This window comes from Lutra lutra, chromosome 4 (assembly GCF_902655055.1).
Source record: "Lutra lutra chromosome 4, mLutLut1.2, whole genome shotgun sequence".
Lineage (NCBI taxonomy): Eukaryota > Metazoa > Chordata > Mammalia > Carnivora > Mustelidae > Lutra > Lutra lutra.
In genome coordinates, this window is record NC_062281.1 from 75,506,435 (window position 1) to 75,533,480 (window position 27,046).

The following is a 27,046-nucleotide window of genomic DNA, read 5'->3' on the forward strand; positions in this document are numbered from 1 at the left end:
CACCCAGTGCTTTAGTCCCCAAGAGCGTGCACAAGCCTGGAATCACCCTGTACCTCCTACACAATCCAGGCTCTGGTAAGACCATTACATACTGTCAGATCTTGACAAACTGAGGCACAGGCCGATGGGGAAAAGACCCAGCAATATTGCAATCACCTAGGGAAGTGGAGGTGGAAGGTGGAAGGAAGAGACATCATTCTGAGGGGCAGAAGTTAGAGGGGCAAATATGGCTTATGAAGGAGCATTCCAGCCCTGACCAATCTCAACTTTGAAGATACTGCCTCATGAGGTAGGGAGACCGAGCAGCATAAGTTCACTCAGCTGACAGTTTAGCCCTCTTCTGTTTCCAGTACTTCATCATAATGTGCTGTCATCCCACAACCTGTCTCCCAAACGAACGCCCAGATTTCCAACCTTCTGCATGGATCCTTCTCATAACCGTTGAGGACCATGCCCGCCTACCCACCCTCATGCCTACGATCCTTCTGTTCTCCCAATGACTCTGTATCATGGACAGGATCAAAGCCAAACACCCCTCGTGCTGGCAGACAGGGCACCCTAACAAATTCGCCTCTCCTGCCAATCTCCCTTATATGCTGGGTCCAGCAGTCCTGAATCACTGCAGAACACGCTCATGGGGCTGCACTCCTTCTTGCCTTCATGCTGTGCCTTACATTCACCGCCTGAAATATCCCATACCTCCTGACATGTGTCTGGAGGCTTCAGCCCACGTGGCCTCCACAAAATTCATACAATCCCTCCTCTGAGGAGCCCTCCACGCTTTACCACTTCCTCCTCTCTGTGTCCATGGTGCCTTTGGTCTCCATGAAAACATTCACCCCAGATCCAAAGATTAGTTACGGCTGTATCTCCCTGCTGAACCTTAAACCCCTGCCTGGTCCTCTTAATCCCTGGGACTTAGCCCAGGTCATGATACTTCATAGATACTTTTGATGAGTCAGGGGTTCCAAGATACCCCAGTTCTGTTATGTCCTTATACCCATCAGCAGCATATCAACTGGGATTTTGTAGTGGGTACAGAGTGAGCCCAGGCAAATGGTGTCATCTTGGGGCTACAGAAGACTTTCTAAGACCCTCTAATGATTCCAGGCAGCCTTCAATGGGATAGAGCAACAGAACTAAAATAATTACCTCATGGACACTCTTGGCTATTGTGAAGTCATTTGGGTTCAAATCTTGCTTTCCCACCTTCACTATGTGACCTTGAGTAACTAACTTAACCTCTTAAAAGCCCAGATTCCCTGGTCCATAAAATGCAGATAATTGTATCCTTACCTGAAAGGATCACCAAAGATTACGTGCCAATGTGTTATAAAGGAGGTAGTGAAGGAATCAGGATGTGGCAAACGTCCCCTGAACTTTGTCCTGCCTGCTTTTCCATGAAGGAATGGAAATATTACCTGCTCTGGGATAAGGTATTTCAACAAAATGTGCAAAAATGCCAGGTACACAGGAGTCACTTGATTATAAACCATTGATTTCTAAACCTAGAAAATTACCCTTTCTTTTAAAAAAGACAGGATTATACAACTAGAGACTCTCTTGAGGTTCAAACCAAAAAGACCATAATCACCTCACATAAAACTCCTCACATACCGTGAAGACTCCTTCAAAAGAGGCTTTTTATGTATTCCAATAATTAATGTATTTAGACTGAATTTAAACAGATCCCTATATTTCTCTAGGCTTTACCAAAAAAAAAAAGCACACTCGAAAGTTTCATTAAATTTACTCAAATGTAGCCCATCACTTTTGTTCATCTATTCTCCATGAACAATAACACTTAGCAAACCATATTTGGTCAAAGAAATGTTCTATCCAAGATATAAATTTCTGAAAAATGCCCCAATGGAAAAACCTGTAAACGGCCTACTACAGCGTCCATGTCACAAATTTATCTTAAGGATAAATGCACCTGTTCCAAACAACACATTTTGTATTAAGAGTGTCATTTCAAATATTCACTTTTTTTTTTAATTGCTTTTTTTTTTTTAAGATTTTATTTGTTTATTTGACAGAGAGAGATCACAAGTAGACAGAGAGGCAGGCAGAGAGAGAGAGAGAGGGAAGCAGGCTCCCTGCTGAGCAGAGAGCCCGATGTGGGACTCGATCCCAGGACCCTGAGATCATGACCTGAGCTGAAGGCAGCGGCTTAACCCACTGAGCCACCCAGGCACCCCTCAAATATTCACTTTTAACACTCAACACAGAGCTTATTATACAAATATGTGTTTATAAACCCAGCACTTATTGACTGGTTTATAATCCAATTACTAATATTTTCATTTTTCCAGGGTTTTTAATGATTGTGAGTCAGTACCTGAAATAATATCTCATTTAGAAAAGATTAATAAAACACCAAAGCAAACAGTTTATGGTAAGTAGTTCCCAGCTGACATGCCTGCAACAGCTGGGTGGGACAGTATTTAGATGCACCAACGTGAATATAAAGCAGGAGTAATTCTGATATATTCCGCAGGACTAACATGCTACCCTGGGAAGAAAGAAACAGAGGAGCTTCCTTCCTTGGAAATTTTCAAACTTGAGGGGCACCTGGGTGGCTCAGCCAGTTGAGCCTCTGACTCTTGATTTTGGCTCAGGTCAGGATCTTAGGGTCCTGGGACCAAGCCCCCTGTGTGGGGTTCCAGGCTCAGCAGGGAGTCTGCGGATGGATTCTCTCTCCCCTTCTCCTTCTGCCCCTCACCTTGCTCATGCTCTCTTTCTCCCTTTCTTTCTCAAATAAATACTCTTAAAAAAAAATTTTTTTTTCAAACTTGTGGAGTGCCTGGCTGGCTCAGGGAGGAAAAGCATATGATTCTTGATCTTGGGGTTGTAAATTCAAGCCCCACATTGGGTATAAGGGATTACTTCAATAAATAAAACTTAAATTTTCTTTTGAACTTGTACAACACTAGAGATTTCCTAAATCCAAAATATAACTTCCGAAGTCACTGTACTTTTTTGTCCAGCAGAAAGTATTTGCAGAAAACATGTATTTTGTAGTTACTCAAATTTTTATGTGCAAAATCCCTTATTAACCTACATTATGGAAAATACTTCTTCCAAGAAAAAAGCGCAGCAGTAAGGAACCTCCTAACCTAAGGCAAAAAGCATTTATCTTTTCTGGAAACTGATCTTTAAATTGTTATATTTAAAAATGTTTTGTTGTGGTAAGATACCCAACACAAAACTTACCATCTAAAACTATTTTTAAGTGTGCAGTTCAGGGGGATTAAATGCATTCCTAATGTTGTGCAACCATCACCACCATCCATTTCCAGAACTCTCTTTATCTCATAGAATGGAAACTCTGTACCCATTGAACAGCAAATCCCATTCCCACTCCCCCCTCCCCCTGACAACGACTTTCTGTCTCCATGATTTTGACTACTCTAAGTATTTCATGTAAGTGGAATCATGTGGTATCTGTCCTTTTGGGATGGCTCATTTCACTTAGTCTATCTTCAAGGTTCATCCATGTTGTAGACCGTGTCAGAATTTCCTTTGTTTGGAAGGCTGAACACCATTGCATTCTATGCACATACCACATTCTGCTAATTTACTCCTCCACCGATGGACACGTGAGTTGCTTGAATGTTTCAGTTACTGTATATCATACTGCTATGAACATGGGTATACAAATACCTCTTCAAAACCCTGCTTTCAGTTCTTTTGAGCATACACCCAGAAGTGGAACTGCTGGATATGATAATTCCACTTTTTTAAGTTACACTTTTTGGATGAGTAAATTAAATCAATGAGTAATTAAATCAATCACTATGTTCCTCAAAAAATAAAAATTATCTAATAGTACTTACATAACCCTACCATGCCAAGAAATTATGTCCACAAAATTCTGTTTTCCACTATGATCATAAACTGGCGATTTCTCATTCTACCAGGAATGTCCAAATCCCAAAAAAAGAGGGTGCTGATGAGATGTTTTGTCTCTCTTCACTTTTTTTTTTTTTTTTTGCTTTAAAAAAATGAGTCTCCATGATATATTCAATGCTGGACCGCAAGGACTCTAAGAATCAATTACACTGTTTGTAAAACACACACACACTCGTTATGCTCATCAAACATGCAGGCACAGCGGCTTTCCCACACTGTTGTTTTTTATTTGGTCCTCAAGAGACTAAAACTGTTCAACAACGCCGAGGTCTGGGGCCCTTTGTCTAGGTGAGAACTATCACTGGAGTCCCTTTCAAGTACTTCCCAGAGCAGGTGGCAATGATATCAGGCCAAAGAATCTTCTACTTTTAGCTTTCTCTTTAAAAAGCTATTCGTCTCATTAATAAGCAAGGAGAGAACAATGCCAACATCAATGCTGGCATTTTCTGCTGTCCTATAAAAACTAAGCAAAATCTTAATAAAACGCAATGCAATCTACTGGGCATTTATTTTTTTTAACGTTTAAATACATGCTTTTACTGAGACATCAGGTTTTATATTATTAGGTTTCTTAATCAGTCGTATAATACACTTGATATAAAATTTACCATCTTGGGGTGCCTGGGTGGCTCAGTGGGTTAAGCCTGTGCCTTCGGCTCAGGTCATGATCTCAGGGTCCTCGGATCAAGCCCTGCCATTGGGCTCCCTGTTCAGCAGGGAGCCTGCTTCCCCCTCTCTGCCTACTTGTGATCTCTTTCTCTCTCTGTGTCAAATAAATAAAAAAATAAATAAAATAAAATAAAATTTACCATCTTAACCATTCTCCAGTGTACAGTTCGCTGGCATCAACACATTCCTATTCTTGTCCAAGCATCACAAACATCCACCTCCAGAACTCTTTTCACCTCGAAAAACTGGAATTCTGTACCCATTAAATATAAATAAATAAATTCTGTACTCTGCCCCCCCACCCCTCCCCCCACCCTCAGTGGCCCTGCACCCCATATTTAGCAACTGCTAATTCTGTCTCCATGAACTGGACTTCTTCAACTACTTCGTGTAAGTGGGATTATACAGCGTTTATCCTTTAAAGACTGGCTCATTTCACTTAGCATAAGACCTCCTGGTTCATCCATGTTGTAGCCCGTCTACTGGGTACTTATTTTTTTCTTTTTATTTTTTAAAGATTTTATTTATTTGAGATAGAGAGAGAGAGAGCAAGCACAAACAGGGTGAAGTGCAGAGGGAGAAGTGGACTCCCGTCTAAGCAGGGGCTTGATCCCAGGACTCCAGGATCATGACCAGAGCTGAAGGCAGATACCTAACTGATGGAGCCACCCAGGCGCCCCTCTAGTGGGCACTCCTGACCTCACGTATCACAGGAAAGCTTTAGCCATCAGAACAGAAATGTAGAGCCAGACGCATCTCAGCAGTGAAGCCCTTGTCAATGGATAGTCCTGACAGAAATCACTGTGTTTATTAAAGCAAGAGTTGGACGGTACCAGCAGGATCCAGGAAGATGAGCATCCACAGACCACAGGATGCTGCTCATGCCTTCCTTCCCAACGCTGCTTCCAGCAAGTGAGCAAGTAGGGCATGAGAGCCAGCCCACCTGGCATGTCTGTAAAATCAGTTAGGGTACGGTTTCGCTGAGGACTGAACTTTTCATTTTTCATGTCTGCTATACCCAGTCTTTAGGGCTTCGGGGAAATGAGTGTTAATATATATATTCCCGGCCAGGAAAAAGTGACACCATTAGTAAACATCGAATTAATGGCTCTGTTACATTTAAGACAATTTTCTTATCTTTTTTTTTTTAATAGTAGTAAACTACTTCAAAATTACATAATTCATCTTTTTGGTTTTGTTTTCGATTGTTCTAAATTTAAAGTCAATTAATTAACATAATATATTATTTGTTTCAGGGGTACAGGTCTATGATTCATCAGTCTTATATACATATTTTTTAAGATTTTATTTATTTGTCAGAGAGAGAGAACAAGCAAGCACACACAAGCAGGAAGAGCGGCAGGCAAAGGGAAAGCAGGCTCCCTGCTGAGGAGCCTGGGATCATGACTTCAGCAGGAGGTAGACACTTAACCTACTGAGCCACCCAAGCATCCCAGTTTACCTATCTTGATGGTAATACCAGACTGCATGATATAAAATACAACTTGCTCCATAAAATACAGCATTTATTACATCATTTTTTGTAGCACTTTTTGGCTGTGTGGCTATTGTATATAAGCCTTATTTCCCCCAAATAAATTATATACTTCAAAAAATATAGTCTTGGAATTCTTTTATAACCATTTCACATTATTGTTCACAAAAAATAGGTATTGGGTAAAATGCTACTGGTTGATCAAAAAGGAATTGATAGGACCATCAAACACATATTAAATAATGGACTGATCATAAAAAAAGTGGTTAAACAAGGGGGTATTTATAGCTTAGTAGTTACAAGTGTTTGTTTTGTAGACAAACACTTACCAATTTAAATCTCAGTTCTACTCAGAATTGTTCTGAATTAAATGACAACACATTCAATACCACTGGGTCAAAACCTGAAATACAGTAAATAATCCATCATGTTTCAACCATTAGTGGTAGTAATGTTATTGCAATGGACCTCTTATGATGGTATTAGGAAGCAGTACCTCTGGGAGGTGGTTAGATCATAAGGACGGAGGGGTCGTAAGTGGGATTAGTGCCCTTGTAAGAGAGACACAAGGGAGCTTCCTCACCCCTTTTGCCCTGTAAGGACACAAGACTAGACAGTTGTCCATGAACCAGGAAACGGGCCTTCATGATACAAAGAATCTGCCTGAACCTTGATCTTAGACTTCTCCGTCTCCAGAACTGTTAAGAAATGAACGTTTATTGCTTAAGCTACCTGGTCAATGGTAGTTTGTTACGGCAGTCTAAAAAGACTAAGACAGCTATGGGTCCACTTTATGTATCTTTAACTTCTCCTGTTTTCTGACTTGTATTTGATTGGCCATTTCATAACTGAAAAGAAGTCTGTCTCAGGGCAAGTGCCAGAGAACAAGGTTTGATTTTATTCTTATGCTCTTTCAGACATTTTATTATTGGCTATCTTTAACTAGGGGTGGCTCATTAAAATTGTATAGGTATCCGATTTTAATCTTGGAAATAGGAAAAAGGAGAAGCATCTCACCCAACACATTCAACTTGCACTGATCACCTGCCAGTGTTCTCCATTGATCAAACCTGACCATAATCCAGAAAACTCACTGAGGGATTTCAAACTGTGGGGCATTTGCTTTAAAAAATGCATATGAGACTTCCATTTCCAATTAGGATACAGAGCACGTAAAAAGGCCTTTGATCTTGTGGTCGCAAGGAATTTCACCTGGACAAAATAAAAACATACTTTTCTGTGGGTCAGTCTAGCAAAGAGTAGTAAGACCTAATTTCAACAAGACCTAATTTCAACAAGAAACAAGCCCTTCACGAAAGCCAGCGTCGGCGGCGTATCTGAAGGCTGGGCCTGGCTAGCCTGTAGAGCAGGATGAAGATCCCACAGACAGACCTGAGCTGGCAGGAACACGGAGACACCAGCCTTCCAGGACAGTGTGAACTGGTAGGACAGACAAACAGGAATCTGGAAGAACAACAAATGCAACAGCAAATTACTGGTAAGTCTTCCCATTTACCCCCATACCTGCCTCTCCAAAAACCAACAGAGCAACAGTGAAGAGGTTAGAAAGCTAAGAGAAATCACATAGCCCACATATTCATTCTCATGGTACCTTAAGCTCTGAATGCGAAGGGGAATCAAAATACCTAAAATGGTAGTCCAACACTCTCCCAGTTGAAATACTGACAGAGATAAGAAAAGAAAAAAAAAAGGAGATCAGGTGAACTCAATCTGATTAAAAGTGCAACCCAGGCTTTAACTGAATTCTAATGGATCTGAATTTCCAGCTCCTCACCCTAATCTCCATGAAGAATGAAGAGCTTGCACACTCTGAGATTTGAAACAAAATATTATACTTCAGTTTTTACTGTTTTATTTACACCATCTGGGATACAATTTTTAAAATTACAAAATATATAAAGAAACAGAAAAATGTGATCCATAATTAAGAATTAACCTAGTGAATAAGAAAAGAAACATGGATGACTCCATTCATGAAACTAGTAGTTAACAACTTTAAAACAACTACGATAAATATCTTAAGGAATATATAGAAAAATAAGCATATACTGGGAGCAGATTTGAGATATATTAGTATAGAATAGAAATTCTAAAATAGAACTAAATAAAAATCCAGGATCAAAAATACAGTATTTGAGTAAAAATTTATTGGATAAGGTATCTCCTGAGGTAAGGTAAATAAAAGCAAAGATGGGCTTTCGGACTGCATCTAAATGAAAAGATTCTGCACAGTGAAGAAAACAAAACTAAAAAGGCAACCTGCTGAATGAATTTGCAAATGACATATTTGAAAAGGGTTAGTATACAAAATATTTATTTATTTATGTATTTTAAATATTTTATTTATTTATTCGTGATAGAGAGGGAGGCAGAGGAAGAAGTAGGTTCCCCACTGAGCAGGGTGTCTAATGTAGGACTCGATCCCAGGACCTGGGATCATGACCTAAGGCAAAGGCAGATACTTAAATGACTGAGCTGCCCAGACACCCAGTATCCAAAATATATAAAGAAGTTATACGACTCAACACCAAAAAAAAAAACAAAACAAAACAAAACAAAACAAAAAAACCCACCTCAAATAATTTGATTAAAAGTGGGCAGAAGACATGAACAGACACTTCTCCAAAAAAGACATCCAACAGACACAGGAAAAGATGTTCAACATAACGCAACATCAGAAAAACGCAAATCAAAAGTACAATGAGATATCACCTCACACCTGTCAGAATGGCTAAAATCAGAAACACAAGAAACAACAAGAGTTGGCAAAGATGTGGAGGAAAAGGAACCCTTGTGTACTATTATTGGTAGGAATACAGACTGGTGCAGTCACTTTGGAAAACAGTACGGAGGTTTTTCAAAAATTAAAAATAGAAATATCTTCCATCCAGTAATCACTCTACTGGGTATTTATCCAAAAAAATATAAAAACACTAATTCAAAGGGATACATGCACCCCTATGTTTATAGCAGTATTATCTACAGTAACCAAGATATGGAAACAGCTTAAGTGTCCATCCATACATGAATGGATAAAGAAGGTGTGGTAAACACACACACACACCCAGGAATATTATTCAGCTATAAAAATTGAATGAAATCTTGCCATTTGCAACAACATAAATGGGGCTAGAGAGTATAATGCTAAGTGAAATAAGCCATGTGATTATTTCAGAGAAATACAAAGTCAGAGAAAGTCAGAGAAAGAGAAAGACAAATACTATGTGATTTGACTCATATGTGGAGTTTAAGAAACAAAACAAACCAGCAAAGGAAAAAAAGAGAGAGAGAGAGACAAACCAAAAATACAGACTCTTGGGCGCCTGGGTGGCTCAGTGGGTTAAGCCACTGCCTTCGGCTCAGGTCATGATCTCAGGGTCCTGGGATCGAGTCCCACATCATGCTCTCTGTTTGACAGGGAGCCTGCTTCCCTCTCTCTCTCTCTCTCTCCCCGCTTGCCTGCCTCTATGTCTACTTGTGATCTATCTCTGTCAAATAAATAATAAATAAAATCTTAAAAAAAAAAAAATACAGACTCTTGAGAACAAACTGATGGTTACCAGAGGGGAGGGTGGACAGGTGAAATTGGTGAGAAGGATTAAAGAGCTCTTATCATGATGAGCACTGAAGAAGGTCTAGAATTGCTGAATCACCATACTCTACACCTGAAACTAATATAACATGGTATGTTAAAAATACTGAAATTAAAATGCACAACTTTATTAAAAAAGTAAAAATCTGAAAAAAAATTTACTGGATGGGCATCACAAAAGACAAGTCAGTGAGCTTACATTTTCCAAATTAAACACAGAAAATGAACAGGAGAAAAATGAACTAAGTAGCAGTGACGTGAGAGATAATATCAAACACTTCAGAATATGAATAATTAGAGGAGAGAGAACAATGGAATTTAAAATATTTCAAGAAATGTGAATGAAATGTACCAAATTTGAAAAACATCAAACCATTAACCCAAGACACTCAATGAATCCCAAGCAGAAAAATGCAAACAAATCCACACTTAGGCATATCATGGTCTAATTTCTGAAAACTCACCATAAGAAGACACAAAAATTAAAAAGCAAGAAGGAAGGCAAATATTGCAAGGGAAACTGGAGGTTATACACAAACAATGAATCATGGAATACTACATCAAAAACTAATGATGTACCATATGGTGAGTAACATAACATAATATAAAAAATTTTTAAAATTTTTAAAAGAGAGCAAGAAGGTAAAAATGACATTACATACAGGAGAACAAAGATAATAATAATAATGGCCAACATCTCATAAAGAGCAATAGACGCCAGAATGGAACAACCTACCTGAAGTGCTAAAAGGAAAAAAGAGAAAACTGTCAATCTAGAATCCTATGCTTGGCAAAATTACCCCTCAAAAATGAAGGCACCTTAAAGACGTTTTCAGCTAAATGAAAGCTTAGAGTATTTGTCACTAGCAGATCCACATTACAGTAAATGACATAGGAAGTTCTTTAGGTTGAAGGGAAATAACACGAAACAGAAAAACTCAGATTTACAAGACGGAATGAAGAGCAAAGACCTGGAAAAAGTGTGGATAAATATTTTAAACTTTTTTTAAATTAAAAAAGAAACAATGATAATTGGCTGTAAAGCAAACATACTACCGTATTATGCAGTTTATAACTTATGTAGAAGTAAAATATATAGCAACAGCACAACAGATGAAAGGAGGGTAAATGGAAATGTACAGTTGTAAGATTCTTAGATTAAATTGGAAGTTGTAATATGAATTCAGCATAGATGAATCCCTAAAACAGCCAGTAAAGATAAAACCAAACCTTTGCTTACTAAAGAATACTTGAATAATCCAAAATGAGACAAAAGAAAGGAAAAACTCATCCAATGAACAGAATACAAATAATGAGAGGGCAGACTTAAAATTGGCCCTATCAATAATGACATTAAATGTAAACGGACAAAACCCTCAATTAAGAGGGATTGCATGGAGCACTGGGTGTTATATGCAAACAATGAATCATGGAAAACTACATCAAAAACTAATGATGTACTATACGGTACTAACATAACACAATAAAAAAAAAAGAGAGAGATAACATTCAAGATTGATCAAAAAGTAACAACTAACTATATGCCACTTATAAAAGACACACTTTAAGTATAAAGGCCAGATAGGTTAAAAATAACAGGATTTATAAACATACATACACATACACACATACATATGATGGTGTGTGTGTGTGTGTATGTATACACCAATCATAAACAACAGGTATGGCTACATTACTATCAGATAAAGTAGACTTCAAGACAAGGAGTATCCCTAGAGATAAGAAGGGGTATTATATAATGATCAAAGAGTCAATTCAGTGCAAAGACATTAAGAGTGTTAAGAGTGTATGCACATAATTATAGAACCTCAAACTAATTGAAGCAAAAATTTACAAAACTAAAGAGAGAAAGACACAAATCCTCAATCATAGTTGAAGACTTTGAGCATCCTGTGCTCAACAACTGGGAGAACAAGTGGACAAACTGATAAGGATAAAGACATTTTAATATATTTATTTGAACATTTAAAAACATAATAATTAACTCGTGTATATGTTCTTTTCTTTCTGGTTTTTCTGTTGTTTTTTTAGAGACTTTACTTATTAGAGAGAGAGAGCAAGAGCTTTCTGTTGTTTTTTTAGAGACTTTACTTATTAGAGAGAGAGAGCAAGAGCAGGGCAGGGACAGAGGCAGAGGCAGAGAAAGAAGCAGACTCCTCACTTAGCAGGGAGGGCGATGTGGGGCTCGATTTCAGGACCCCAAGATCATGCCCTGAACCAAAGGCAGACTCTTAGCGAATGAGCCACCCAGGTGCCCCATATGTTCTTTTCTAAATAAACTTCACATTCTATAGCCCTGTGAAATGGAAACAGAAGCCTAAGCTTTTTGGGGTTTGAGAATAAGATGTTCCAAAACATATGAAGTGCTTAGAACAGTACATTATAAAATACAGAGGAATTCTGAACACCAAGGTACATTTTTGAATAATTTTTTAGGAATTCCATTGGTTTCCTTTAAATCTTAAGAAACCACAGGACATTAAGACTGATGTAGGCTCTTACAGTCACATATTTCTCAGTTTTTGGCCCCAGTACAAGTATTAAATACCTCATTAGCACCTTTCAGCTACTAACTCAAATGAAATATTAAATCAAACCAAATACCAAATATCAATAAAATCAATTAATGAAAATCAAATATGAAAATAAGTACAGTCCAAGATACTTAACTTGATGATATCTTCCTTCACAATTTATTTTTGAGAGACTCTGGTAATCTTAGCAGAAAATACTGCTGTAACGTCCACTGTAATTTCATTTAGAGACAAACCATCGCTTTGTGTTCATGCCCCTCAAACCCATACAAAAGAGACTGAATCCCCTCTCCTCCAATTTCCCACCCCACACTGTACAAAGTTCAAGCCTAAAGCAAACCTGGCTAACACCCACCTTGCCTTGGGTAGATAGATGTGACAAAGCTCAGATCAGACCTGCCTCAGGAAAACCTCCCTGGGCTATTATTCCCTCCTCTCCCTTTTAGGCTAGAACATTCTGATCACTCCACCATCTCTTCTGGGCTCCTTGAGGCAAAGAACATTGCAGGTGTCTGCCTGGAGAACTCTGGTGCAAAGCTGTACCTCAGGAAAAATTTGGTGAATATGTGGAGTTGGGTAGGGAGCCAGTCTTGGGCGTTGTGAAAAACCATTCTCTTGTGCTTCCCTGGCCAAAAATTGGACCTATAATGTAAACAGTTCAAACAGCAGTCAGAAAGGCCCCACGTGGGAAGGAACTGAGCTCCACGCCCTAACCAACAGCCAGCCTCAACCTACCAGCCTCCTCACTGAGCCCCCTCCAATGCATCTGCTCCAGGCCCCGCCCAACCTCCAGGTGACTACAGCCCCAGCCACACCTTGACTGTGGCCTCCAGAAGACACCCCGAATCCCCCACACAAGTGTCAGGATGGGACACTTAACATTTTTTGAGCCACTAAGTTTTGGGGTCACTTCTTATGTAACAAGAGATAATACAGATATTACTTGAACTCCTAGCTTCCTTTTTGCTCAGTATAATCATTTATCTAAAAGTATCTATTTCATAGATAAAAAAAAAAAAAAATCAAAGAGCCACAGAGAATACATGCTCTAGTTCCCTCTGGCCACCCTCACCAAAGAGACATCAGATTTCTCAGATTCTAAAATTGTTTAAAAGATACCCTAGTTTCTGTTTGGTGAGGTATTCAGATTAAATGGGTCAACTATATAATTAAACCATAAAAATAGAATGAGTTGAACGATATAGTAAGAAATAGCTCAATATTCTTTGAGTTAAGTTTGTTTCCAAATAGGACTTATTTTAATTATAGAACACACATTTCATTAGATGTTTCTTTAAAACCCTTATAACTTTTTAAAACCATGTTTTAGTTCACTGAAGGCATTTTTACTTACGAGCCTAAGACTAAATTTAGAAATCACCTTTGCTATATATTTATTCCTCCAAATTTAATCCATTTAATAATATCTACATTAATTTTTGTTGAAGTAAGAAAAATTGTTCCAAGAGTGTATATTTTATGTACTCTAAAACAAACAAAAAAGAACCTGTCTAAAAGAACATCAAACTCATCAGCTAAGAGACCAAAAACTCCTAAGAAAAAAGGATATCATTTCACAAAAACATTTTTTTTTTAAGATTTTTATTTATTTATTTGACAGAGATCACAAGTAGACGGAGAGGCAGGCAGAGAGAGAGAGAGGGAAGCAGGCTCCCTGCTGAGCAGAGAGCCTGATGCGGGACTCAATGCGGGACCCTGAGATCATGACACTGCCGAAGGCAGTGGCTTAACCCACTGAGCCACCCAGGCGCCCACACAAAAACATTTTTTAAACCTGAGGAAATAAGTACATTTTCATGGCCCAAAGTTTTGATGTTAACAAAAACATCTTAGAATGGCATTTAAAAATATTTTTATGAAGGCTGAACATGCTCCAAAACCAGATTTCCATTAAATTTTTTTAATTTTAAAATAAAACATAGCTTCATCATAGTCTTGATTCCTAATGTCTAAAAATACTTAGTAAATGGTACCCCCAAAAGCAAATCATAACTCATTGATACTTTAGACATGAATATCCACACAGACTATAAAGACAAATGCAAAATGGCTAGGGAAAAGCAGACATATATGTGGCTTATTAAGCAGAAATGATCTATTAAAAATTATGGATTTTGTTTCAGATTCTTTGTTTGTTTCATATTCTTGATGAGAAGTTAAAGCTTATGACAGAAGGCAGAGCTTGTCTGGGAGAACGTCTGTAACCCTTTCGGGCCTGCCCAGCATTTTCTTACAGGACATCAACCTTCAAATAACCTCTGTCTCCTTCCCTCCTGCACAGGCTCTTGCCAACTTTACTGTGCCTGGGAGCTCTCAATGTAGCACCATGCACTCCTAAAATGAGGACTTCACCCAGATCAGCCGTTCCACAACAACAAGGAACCTGTTTGAAATTCAATTTCCCAGGTCCTCCCTGGACTTACTAATCAGAAACCCTGGGAACAGACCCGCAATTTGCATTTAACCCTCCAGGTGATTCTGGTGTGCTGGCATCTGTGAACCACTGACCCAGATCCAGGACTCCCAAAGCCAGCTGTGCAGCACTGTCACAAGCTGACCTCTATGGTGCCCCCAAATTCCTACTCAGGGAAGGGCCCCTGGGGAACTGCAGAATCCCAGAGGTTCTTATCAATTGACGGTGTGGACCACTGCAGTAGGCATTCTTGAAAGGCCTTTCGAGGAAGAACTGACATCTGTTTTGCCAAGTCAGCCCCAAGAGTTCCCGTTTTGCTTGGGCGTTTGCCAAGCCAGAGAGAACGGAAGGCAAAAGCATATCTCTGCACATGTGGAAGCCAGGATATGGATGCCCAGAAAATCCCCTTTCCTGGGAGCCACGTGCCCCAGTCTCATTTCCAGCACTGTAACGAATGCCCCCAAACTGAAGGCCAGCCACCTCGTTCTTCTCCTCCTCTGCTTGCAAGCATTTATCAGTTTATTTCGGTGTTAAAAGAGAGATGTGACCTTATTTTCCAACACCGTGCCCTTGAGAGAGTGCCCTGAATAGATTCTGTTAAATCTACCGTGGAGCCAAATAAGCTTCTAAGGCAAGATGAAATGAACCCAAAATCAGAAGTCAGAAAGATCACGCTAGAAATGGCGACAACCATGTGGGTCATGGTGAAGCTGGTATGTGTCAGGATAAAAACAATCTGAGTCTCAGCATAGGGGACAGGAAGCTGACTGTCCAGCCCCCTCTGGATCCCCCCCTTGCCAGTCCAAACAATAACGGATCCATTTTACATGGCGGCTCAATCTGGTCTGGGACACCTCTGACCTTCATTAAGTTACCTTCATATCACTTTCCCTCATGGGTCTTGGCTGGATAATCTGCACAGCATACAATCCTCTAATCCTTCCTCCCCACAAAGACCTTTCCAGTATCATCAAGTACTATTTACTGAGTGTGGGCATATGCCAGGCTGGGGCAGCTGTCTTGGACAGGATAATAGTTCATCTCCACATAAGCCCCTAGTGTGTGACTGAGGACTGCCACTGGGCACAGCCCAAATCCTCTCCCCTCACACTCTTATGCTGGCCTTGGCATTTCTTGCTGTTACAGTCCATCTTTGATACATATAGGTAAAGATTCTGGAACATCAAGTATTTGCCTTCATTTGCAGTACTGAGAGAAATCTTTGTTGGGTAAAGCCCGGCCAGTCTCAGTTCCAGAGAAAGTACACTATCTAATTCCAAAACAGTCTTTTAGGATGGGGAGATGCTCTAGAAAAACTCATCAGATGGGAAAACCCATCAACGATCCCCCTCAGGCCTGCAGTGGGGGGTCAGGGAGGGGAGGTAGTGTTGGCAGAAGGGACATGCCAGGGGAGAGTGAAATGCAGGACTTCTGGGAGCCACTCCGGGGAGGAAGGCACCAGCCAGAGAAGGCAAATGTGGAAATGTTCACTCCATTTTGCCATTTCAGGGAAATGAGACGCACCACCAGGGATGGCCAGGCTGGGGAGGGCAATGGGAACGCCTCCTGCCCACAGCTAACACTGCACGCAGCTGTGGCTCACTGAGTCCATGCGCTGTACCAGCTCTTCCACTCCCCAGTGACTGGAAGATTCCATCTCACCTCCTGGCACAAATGTCCCTATTAGTAAGGTAGGACCACAGTAATACCAACACTGCAATGTTGTTCTGAGAAAGAAATGGAGTAACCTTGAGTGACCTCCAGCAGGTTCCCCCCACCCCCACTGAGGCACGGGAACCCAAAAGTATGTCTGCCTCCCATGGTCCTCCAACCCCTCCCAGAGAATGCACTGTTTGGGGCCCAGAAACATCACCGGATCCCCCTCTGAGATTTTCTAGACAAGAAATCATTAAGTTGGAAGATTTTTCTGCCACAGGTCTCCATAGAACTTATGATTTGGGATGTGAAAAAAGAGTGACCACTAAATATTCTTCTCCTCTACAAAAAATAAATAATTAAAAAGCTGAATGCCACTGATTTAAATATTTAGTATGAAAGTCTCAACAAGGTCAAATATATAACTCAGACCTTCTCAAAATAAAGAGTTTAATACAACCCACTTACAGACCAAAAATTACATTAAGAAAGTCTCCAGTTTGACTATAAATCCTGCTTCTTTCACAAAAAGGTGTGAGATACTTTGAAGAAAAAAAATAAAATCAGAGAAAAACAGACCTAGAGAAAATTAAACACAGAAACAGGTCAAGATAGAGAAGAAATTGATCATAATTTTCTACTAAGTTGATTACAGCTGAGCTTTGATTTTGCTTCAAGTTCATTATCTATAATCAAATTATTTGCCTTGCATGTTTCTGACAAATTTTTAAGTGTGTAAAGGGTAGAGCACACTGGATGGTAACAGTGCAAGAGGTACTTACTGACCTCTCCACCAAAATACAGGAGGAGGTGTCACCTGGCTGCCTCTGGAATCTTCTTCAGCCAAAGCAGAGAGTGTGATGGGTGAGAGGGCTACTCAGTCAGGAAGATGATTCTAGAAGGGTCTAAGACAACTCCTTGCCACCTAAGTGTTACTGAGAGTCACCTACTTGGAAGACCAAAGCTGACAAAATCAAAGCAGTGGATGGGCTACGTAAAATCTTGAAAGAATCATCCACAATAAATAAGGCTCTTAGATTGATAAGAGCTCAGAAGATTCATAATTCTCAGCAGAAGTTCCAAAAGCCTGCCCAGAATGCAGAATTATCCACCTCTGTATGAATGCAGCTGTATACGTACCTAGTGGGCAAAGCCAGAATGTTCTGAGAAATGAGTTTGAAGGACCCACTCTATTACATGGGTCCAATAAACCCCGCAAAATATACTGTCAGTGTTTTTGTTCTGGAAATGTTTCAAAGTAGATATTACCAAGCTTTCTACCATAGCAACAGAAAAATAATCTCACATACTTACATGCAGAATCTAAATAATTCAAACTCACAGAAGCAGAGAGTAGAATGGTGGTTGCCAGGGAGGAGGGGGTGGGAGAAATGGGGAGATGTTGGTCAAAGTAACAAATTTAAAAAATAGAAAGAGAGGGCGCCTGGGTGGCTCAGTGAGTTAAAGCCTCTGCCTTCAGCTCAGGTCATGATCCCAGGGTCCTGGGATCAAGCCCTGCATCAGGCTCTCAACTCAGCAGGGAGCCTGCTTCCTCCTCTCCCTCTGCCTGTTCTCTGCCTCCTTGTGAACTCTGTCAAACAAATAAATAAGATCTCAAAAAAAAAAAAAAAAATAGACAGAACAAACTTTAAAAAAAGAAGAGAGAACAAACTTTTAGTTATAAGATGAATAAGGTCTAGAGACCTCATGTACAACATGATGAGTATACTTAATAATAACCTATTGAAATTTGCTAAGGGTGTAGATCTTCAATGTTCTCACCACACACACACACACAAACACACACACAGTAACTTCATAAAGTAGTGGACGTGTTAATTAGTTTAACTGTGGTCACTAGTTCACAATGGATACATACACTAAGATATCACATTGTATGTCTATCAATGTATGTCTTAAACATAAATTAGTTTTATTTGTCAATTATATGTCAATAAAGCTGGAAAAACATAAATAAAACCAATTAGGAAAAAACCCTCCATAAATTAATTTGCTATGTATTAAGTTGTTAGATATGAACCATTAAAGATAATGATTTTAGTTTCAGACCAATTAATACCAAGCCATTCTTTGTGGCAGCAGAGCAGAAGTGATATTCTCAGCATTGCTGGGCAGCCAACACACTGATGTGTTACCACACAGTCCGTGATTCTACGGGGGTTTTTCTTTCCCACAAGATGAAATTTTGAATTTAGGGACAATGCATTATTAATCTTGATTCTCAGCACCTGATGTAGTGCCTGAGCATATATGAACTAAATACATGTGTGCCATGAATGAACTCCAGACCGTCTGGCAGAACATGGCTGATGTGGTATACCTTCTTCCAGACCCCTGAAACCTGGTCAAACTTGACCTCTTCACAAACGACCTTAGTTTATATTCCCTCATGTGACTAAAATGGAATAAGCTCTTTGGAAGCCTGAGAGCATCCCTAGTCTGTTCCTGACACAACAATTGATACAAGATCTTTTTTTTTTTTTAAGATTTTATTTATTTATTTGACAGACAGAGATCACTAGTAGGCAGAGAGGCATGCAGAGAGAGGAGGAAGCAGGCTTCCTGCTGAGCAGAGAGCCTGATGCGGGGCTCGATTCCAGGACCCTTGATCCCAGGACCCTGGGATCATGACCTGAGCCGAAGGCAGAGGCTTTAACCCACTAAGCCACCCAGGCGCCCCTATACAAGATCTTCTAAGATCTTGTATAGACCAGCTACAGACACAGCCACACAATAGACCACTACCCTATGTACTCTAAATTGTTCTTGAGCTTATCAGAGGAGATGTTTCAAGTGTTTTACAGAAACCCAGATAGAAATCTAGAGAAGCATTCTGATCTTCTGGGCTAGTAACCTGATTTAAAAAAAAAAAAATGAGGTTAGCTTGGCATGATTTGTTCTTAGTGAAACTATGCTTGCTTTTAGTTATTACTACTTCCCTTTCTACAAGTACACAACCATCTGCTTAACACTATGTTTTAGAATGCTGCTGCTGGAGTGAAATAATTGAATCATAGAGTCTAGAACAGCATCCTCCCATGGAAATACAATGCAAGCAGCAAAGGTGAACAATATGTTATTTCCAATCCTCTTGTGGGTATACTAAAAATTAAAAAGAAAAAGATGAAATCACTTTTGACAATATATTTTATTCAACCCCATCAATCCAAAATATCCCCCAAATATTAATGAGTTATTTTACATTCTGTTTTCAAGCTTAATCTGCAAAATCTGGTACTTTATGCCTATAGGATAGCTCAATTCACGCTAGCCATGTAGCCCACACTGGATAGCCATGTGTGGCCAGCGGCCCCCATACTGGTGCAGGTCTAGGATCTCGTCGCTTTCTGAAAAATCGGGACATCTGACTTGATTCTGGCACCTCACATCTTCTCCGTGATCTCTCAGGATATCATCAATAGTGGTGCCTTGATCCCAGCCGCGAACCCCTTCAGCATCTGAGAGATCATTCACCTCAATCTTGAGATGCAAACCACTCACGTAGCAGAGTAGCTTAAGATGGAGGCAGATATGCACAAGAAGCTGCTGGTTTAAGTATGATTTATGCCCTCTATCAAGTCTACATTAGTCATAAGGCAGAGATATACTTTTATGCCCTCACATTCAAGTAACTTCAACATCATAAAAGACATGATTTGTTTCTTCTGCTCTTTTTTTTTTTTAAGATTTTATTTATCTATTTGCAAGAAAGAAAGAGAGAGAAAGAGAGAGGACGCAAGGATGTGCAGGGAGAAGCAGGGGGAGAGGGAGAAGCAGCCTCCATGCTGAGCGCAGGGCTCCATCCCATGATCCCGGGATCAAGACCCAAGCTGAAATCAAGAGTTGGATGCTCAACTGACTGAGCCACTCAGGCGCCCCCTCTTCTGCTCTTTTTTTATTCAGACCATATACGGTCAAGGGAAATAATTAGAGAGGAGGCATGACAGATGTGTTTTAGGGTGACCGCAATCGCATGAAGCAGAGCAGAGGTGAACAGGCACTCCGGACAGAATGAAGAGCCCATGCAACGCAGGGAGGCGCCCAAGGGAAGGGCCCAGAGGGGCACAGAAGCCACATTGGGAAGAACTGGAAAGGCAAGTTAATGGGACTTGGTTTTGAGCACGTGCTCTGGGCTTGGAGCAGGTGAGCAATGTGACAGACGGATACCTCAGCTAATTTTGGAGATAGCACAGTGGAGGTAGGAAAGGGAAGAAAGTTCAGGGCAGGGCTATCAGCCAGAAAGGACAAGATGGCCCAGAACTGAATAAGATGAAAGGAAATGAGGGGCAGGCAGAAGAGATATTTCAGAGTTAGAGAGGGAAATACAGAGGGGACGTCAAAGGGGACAGGGGTACTGACCTCAATATCAAGATGCCACACTCCAGCTGGAAAGAGCCATCAATCTGAAAGCCTCTCCCCTTCATGGGGCTCATTCCCCATGTCAGTGTGAGCTCAGCTGCAGGGCAAGAATTCACCCCTTTCCAAACACTTTTAGGGATTCCTACAGTGTCATTTTATTAGACCACAAAGCATCAATGAATTGACTAGAAATCTACAAGCAGAGACAAAAACTGTCTTGCTTGCCAGTATGTTTGCTATTTTAAGGTTTGAGGAATTTATCCTCTTACTGGTAGGATGCTTCTTATAGGAGTTTTCCTTCTCTACTTATCAAAATGCGAGGGAAAAAAGTACCTGCTGACATATTCCTTTTATATTTTTATTCCAAGAGGGGGTAGGGGGACCGAAAAGTGACAGAAAAAAAGAAAAAGTGACATAGCTTTATTTTTCTCTGAAGATAGATGAATCTTGGCTTTATTGCTGAATCCTCCATGTCAAAGAAGTCATCAGCGAGATGCACATGACCGCATTCACAAGATACCCTGACAATTCCAACAAGGGCAACAGGACACTTCGGAGGATAGACGAGGTCAGAAGCACCCCTGAGGTCACCTCCATTCTACTACAGGCAGTGACATGGCATGAGGACGACAGAAGTCTGTGCATCAACTCGACTGGGATACAAGGTGCCCAGATACTTGGTTGAATGAGTATGTACCTGTAGGGATGTTTCTGGATGAGACTCACTTGAGTGGACAGACTGAGTAAAGCAGATCGCCCTCCCCCACAATGTGGGTGGGCCTCATCTAGTTTGTCAAAAGCCTGAATACAACAAAAAGGTAAAGGGAGGATCTGATCTCGGTCAGCTGAGACACCCGTCTTTCCCTCCCCTCACTCTGGAACTTACACCATGGACTCCCCTGGGTCTCCAGCCTGCAGATGACAGATGTGGGACTTCCCAGCCTCCATAACCTCACGAGCCACTTCCCTACAACAAACCTCCTTCAAAAGGAGATGGAAATAGAGACAGGGAAAGAAGTCTATTGGTTCTGTTTCTCTGGAGGACCCTGACCAACATGAGGTATCTATGACTAACAAATTCTACCTGGTCAAAACAAAAAAACCTCCAAATTAAAATGAGGAGTATTTAAGTATTTTCAGACGCACAATGTTTGAATATGTCTTAGTATCCTGAATTAAAAGGTCCTCGGGATGCAGTCTCTTTATCATTAACTCACAGTATCTAAACACCTTTTGGGGAAAGGTCCGAAGGGCAGACAGAGCTCTTCAACAGCTGAATGCCTCACACTGAAATCACTCTGGAAAAGGCATGTGGAAATAGCAATGGGGATTAACAACTAAAGCAGTCTGGTCCTGTGCTGGTGAATTCTGAGAGGAAAAAAAATACCTGAAGGAGAAATCAGATAAGCAAAATAGGCCATACGAGCTGGAGTATGTGACAGTGGGGAAACGGCAGAGCCGCTTCTGACTGGGAAATGCGGCCACTGTGAAGTTCATATTGAAAACTGGACCTCTACACACACACACACACACACACACACACACACACACACAAACACACAGCTACATGATATGCATGGGACTCCCATCACTTCTGTGGAAAATTCACTTTAAACCAATTTCCAAATAACCGTCAGGTAGGATAGACCAATTTCCAAACAATACAGATAGAACCTTATTTCAACTTTCCACAAAATATAGGTTTATATGATTGTAATCCTCTTCCCGTATAAGAGCTACAAATACAAATTCACTAACAGGAACTAGAAAAAAAAATCTTCATTAAGTGAAATAACTGAGTTGTTAGATAGCCAGTCTAACCCCTCAAAGATGGGTGCCACTTTGGCCAAAACATTATATAAAGATTTACATGGTTACACACCCGATTTGTGCTGTAGGTTAGAACAAAGTCCTCAGAAGCTACAAAGAACATCCCTGACCAGTCACATTCAGAACCAACACAAAGATTTCTCCTCTTCTCTCATGGTCACTAAACAAGAACAAAATGTCTTGGGAAGAACAACATCAGATTCTTAAAATCACAACATTCCAATTAATGATCATTTGAATGAGCACAGGCCAGGGATAGATTAAAAGAATTTTTTAAATCCCCAACTCATATCAAGAGTACAATAGTACATTTAAGTACAATTTGACCTTGTTTTAACCATGGAGTCAAGGCACAGAAGTGCTGTCAGGATTCACTGGTATTTCTCAACACTTCTGAGTTCAGTTTCTGTCTGTTTCTGACCACCTATGGAAGCAATGACCCCATGGTAGCCAGAGAAAGAAAGACGACAAATAGTTTGCACGTGTAGGTGAACAGACACAAGCATACACCTATGATTGTGGAGTGTGTCTGCACGATATGAAAGTGGGTCTTTACAAAAAAAAAAAAAAAAAGAAAGAAAAAATTTTTAAAAAAGGAAAGAAAAGAAGTCCTTACATTTTATTCACTTAACTTTACTCAAAGACCACAGTCAAATAGTGAGGAGCACTGTGACAGCTTAAAAGCCTGGAAAGGAATATATAAATATTCTTGTTTCTAAAATGGGTATGATTTCCCTTTGCGAAATACAAATGCATCCAAATGCACCCTGAGCAGAGTCATTATAGTGAGATGTGGCCTCGTAAGTAACATGATCTGGCTCAGATGCAGGGGCGAGAGCCCTCAGTCCAGACTGCTGACTGTACAGGTCTATCAGACGGCAGGCTACGGCCCCAGTTTCAGGGCGGGGTTCTGGAACGTCCAGGGCAGTCTGACAAGCACTGGTTGCTTTTTACAGTGGGTATATTTCTCTACCTTGTTTCCTCTTGTGGTTTTGATAGAAGGACTAGTTGCCTGAGGGACGTCTGGGTGGCTCAGTCAGTTAAGCATCTGCCTTTGGCTCAGGTCATGATCCCAGGGTCTTGGGATCAAGCCCACATGGGGCTCCTTGCTCTGTGGGGAGCCTGCTTCTTCCTCTGTCGGCCGCTCCCCCTGCTTGGGCTCTCTCTCTCTCTGACAAATAAATACAATCTTTTAAAATACTTTGAAAAAAAAAGGAGGACTATGATGATGACAACAAGGAGGAGGTGCTTGGGAGCTCTGCCATCTCATGGACCAGGGAGGCCTTGGGTGGCGTTTGGCTTGAGCAAGAAGCTAATGACGCTCTCTGAAAGGGCAGGGTGAACCAACGAGCATGTCCTACCCCCAAGAAATCCTTGTTTTTGAATACAAACTCTGGCTCTCCTCTGACTCTCTGTCCCCAAAATATGTGACCAAGGACTCTCTGAAGCCTGCCCGCTGGACTTCAGGTACCCCACTGGAAAGCCGGTCAACCCACAGCACAAACACCAAGGTGAGGGCAGAGTTCTGCTTGAGTTCTGGCCTTTTTGCTGTGCCTTCAAGGTCCCAGGGAGGCAAAGACCTCCTAACCAGCAGGTCACCCTCGGACCCCACCGGGTAAGCACTTACAAGGCCCTGAAAGGGGCCTGGTGTGGCTCTAGGCAATGTGGATTTGGCAGCCGCCATGTCAGTGTCCCTTTCAACCTGAGAAGGCGCTTTCATCATGGAGACAAATTATACTTTTCTAGTTCGACACGGGGGCTCTGAAGAAAATAAAGCAGGATGAAGGGGAAAAGGGTGGCTGGAGAAGGGGCTACCTTAGCTCCTGGGGTCAGGGCGAGTCTCCGAAAAAGTGACTTTCAGCCTGTGACCTGTATGATGAGGACATAAAGGAAGTGTGCAACACAGTAACACAGAACAGCAACTAGCCTCGGTGAAATGCTTCCCGTTTTGCAAGCACCATCTTACTGAACCCTCCCAGCAACCCTATGAAGTAGGTACAACACGAAGTAGGTTATCCCCGTTTTACAGATCAGGAAACTGAGGTTCCAGAAGCCTCCATAACTCACTCACGTTCACACAGAACCAGTCTTTGCACCCAGACAGACTCACCTAGAGAACTGTGTCTCGGTAATGGGCTGGCCTTCAACTAAGTGTTTGGCCTGGAATTCTCATGGCCTAACTGAGCCCTCACCCCGGCCTCACTCTGCCCTGCTCCTGGTACCACAGAAATAGAGCCAGTAATTCCCCATTCTGAATGTGCACACAGGGTCCGTGACTCCCCTTGAACCTGACAAATACGGACCGTCACAGTTTCCTCGATCTCTGACACCAGTGGGTCTGTCGTGCATGTGGGGGCAACAGAATGAATGTCTGTGAAGGCCTTCTCTACACATTTTTGAAAGTATCAGAAAGACTACCGACACTGGATGCAATTGTCTACATCAGCCTCTAATCCTGAGGGAGGGGATTCCATTACATACGACCTGCAGGTCTTTCCAAAAAATAGGATTCAACTTGGATCACTGATAAACAAACAGAAATAAAATACAAACTGGCTCGAGCTCCAGAATATACCATATTTCACCAATTCTAAGACACATCTATTTTCCCATTTTAATATCTGAAATCAGGATTCATATGTCAAAGCTTAACTGGCAGAATGTTTTCTTTTTTGGTGTTAGTACAATAAAGATGCATCTTAAGAGCAATAATGGGTTTGGTTGGGAGAAATTCAAAATTGTGCAAACCTCGTGTTCCCCCCTCCCATTTCCCTTCTTTCCTTCCAGTCCACCTGGCTGGTAACCATGACAGCTTTTTGTCTTCCCACTTCCACTCTTTTCTGGCAATCCATTCTCCATAAGCAGGCCATGTGAGCTGCCAGATTGCACACTAGAGCCTGGCCCTCCTGTGTCATACCCTCAGCAGCTCCCACTGCTTCAGAATAAACAGAAATTCCTCCCGTCCCCCGACCCCCTGGGGTCTGCAAGGCCTTTTTTGATCTGGTTCCTCTGATGCTATCTCCTGTTCTTCACAAGGCAGGTTCTGCCTGCCTCAGGATCTTTGCATAAGCTGGCTGTCCTCTCTACCGAGAGACCTTGCAGAGATTGCCTCTCCCCCACCCCCATGTAAGTCTCAGCTCAAGCAACCTCCATGGAGCCCTCCCAGACCACCCAACCAAGCTGGGAATGCCACCCTCATTCCTGACTGCAGTTACTACTGCTTCAAACTAGCTTTTCATGGGGCACCTGGGTGGCTCAGTTGGTTAAGTATCTGTCTCTTGATTTCAGCTCAGGTCATGATCTCGGATCATGGGATTGGTCCCATGTTGGGCTCTGTGCTCAGGAGGGAGTATGCATTGAGGATTCTCTCTCCCTCTCCCTCTGCCCCGCACCTTGAGTGTATCTACATGCACACAAGTACTCTCCCTCTTTAAAATAAATAAATAAATCTTAAAAAAAAAAAAAACACTAGATTTTCATTTATTTATTTTATTAACTTTTTCCTCCACTTGATACCATGAAACCTCAAGGGGGCAAGAACCTAGTCTTTCCTGGGCACTACTTATCCCTAGTACCTAGGTGCACAGTGAATCCTCTAAAAATATCCATTAAACATAATAATCATAATAGAAGAAATTACCAAACGATATTCTTTCTCATACTTTCTTTCTTTTCATTAAGTTCCGGACAATGATACCGCCCCCCCCCAAAAAAATTGCTGGCAATGATTATTTTGAAGCATATCTGTGATTCCTCCTGAAAAAGACCAAAAAAAAAAAAAAAAAAAAAAAAAAAAAAAAGGAAAAGAAAAGAAACAAACTTCCAGTGGAGCTTTTGAGGAGCAAATGCTCTGCCTTACAACAAAACCATTAAAAAATTTCCCATATGCTTCTAAATTTATCTTTAAAAGCTTTATCTGGAGCTGGACAATTTCAAAACCCATTGATCTTGCTCGGACGTATAAAACATACCACGGAATTCTTATAATTCTAGAAACCTGTCTGCCAAATAACATATTGTTTCCTTTTGCTTACTATTCACCTTTGAACTTCCCTCTGAAGTGTTTACCATTTTAAAATCCCAGCTTTTGTGCTAGTTCCAGTTTAAAATTGTTTAATCATCCACATTTTCACTATTTTTGTCACCAAACATACTGGAAAGAGGAAGTAAATTGCTTCATCTACTAACTACTAAAGTTTCAAAAAAAAGAAGAAAAACAAAAAACCAGCCTTATGTCTTTGAATGCTGTGTTCTTATGTGACTCTCCTTATGAGACTCTAAATGTTAAAAACATAAACATGACATGCAGTCCCCTTTCACAAGAAGGAGGAAACCTAACGTGTCATAATAGGGATATACATGGTTTAAGGTCATTAACCTTGTACCACAAGAGATCATCTAAAAAACAAACCCAGGCTTAAAAACAGGAGGAAAATGTATTCTGCAAACATTCTGAAGCCTTGCTCATACCTTCATTATCTGTAGTTCACTGTGTGGGT

General features: G+C 40.9%; 1 protein-coding gene across 2 annotated transcripts in view; it reads right to left on the bottom strand.

The window, feature by feature from the left end:
- The window catches only part of FAM110B (family with sequence similarity 110 member B), a 150,772-nt gene that overhangs the window by 119,752 nt on the left and 3,974 nt on the right, over positions 1-27,046 (bottom strand). Inside the window, exon 2 of one of the 2 annotated variants that reach the window (XM_047727566.1) lies at positions 7,472-7,543. The exons of the other annotated variant lie outside the window; for it this stretch is intronic. The gene's annotated coding sequence lies outside the window, so the exon portion shown is untranslated. The remainder of the gene's footprint in view (positions 1-7,471; positions 7,544-27,046) is intronic. 2 annotated transcript variants of the gene reach the window in all.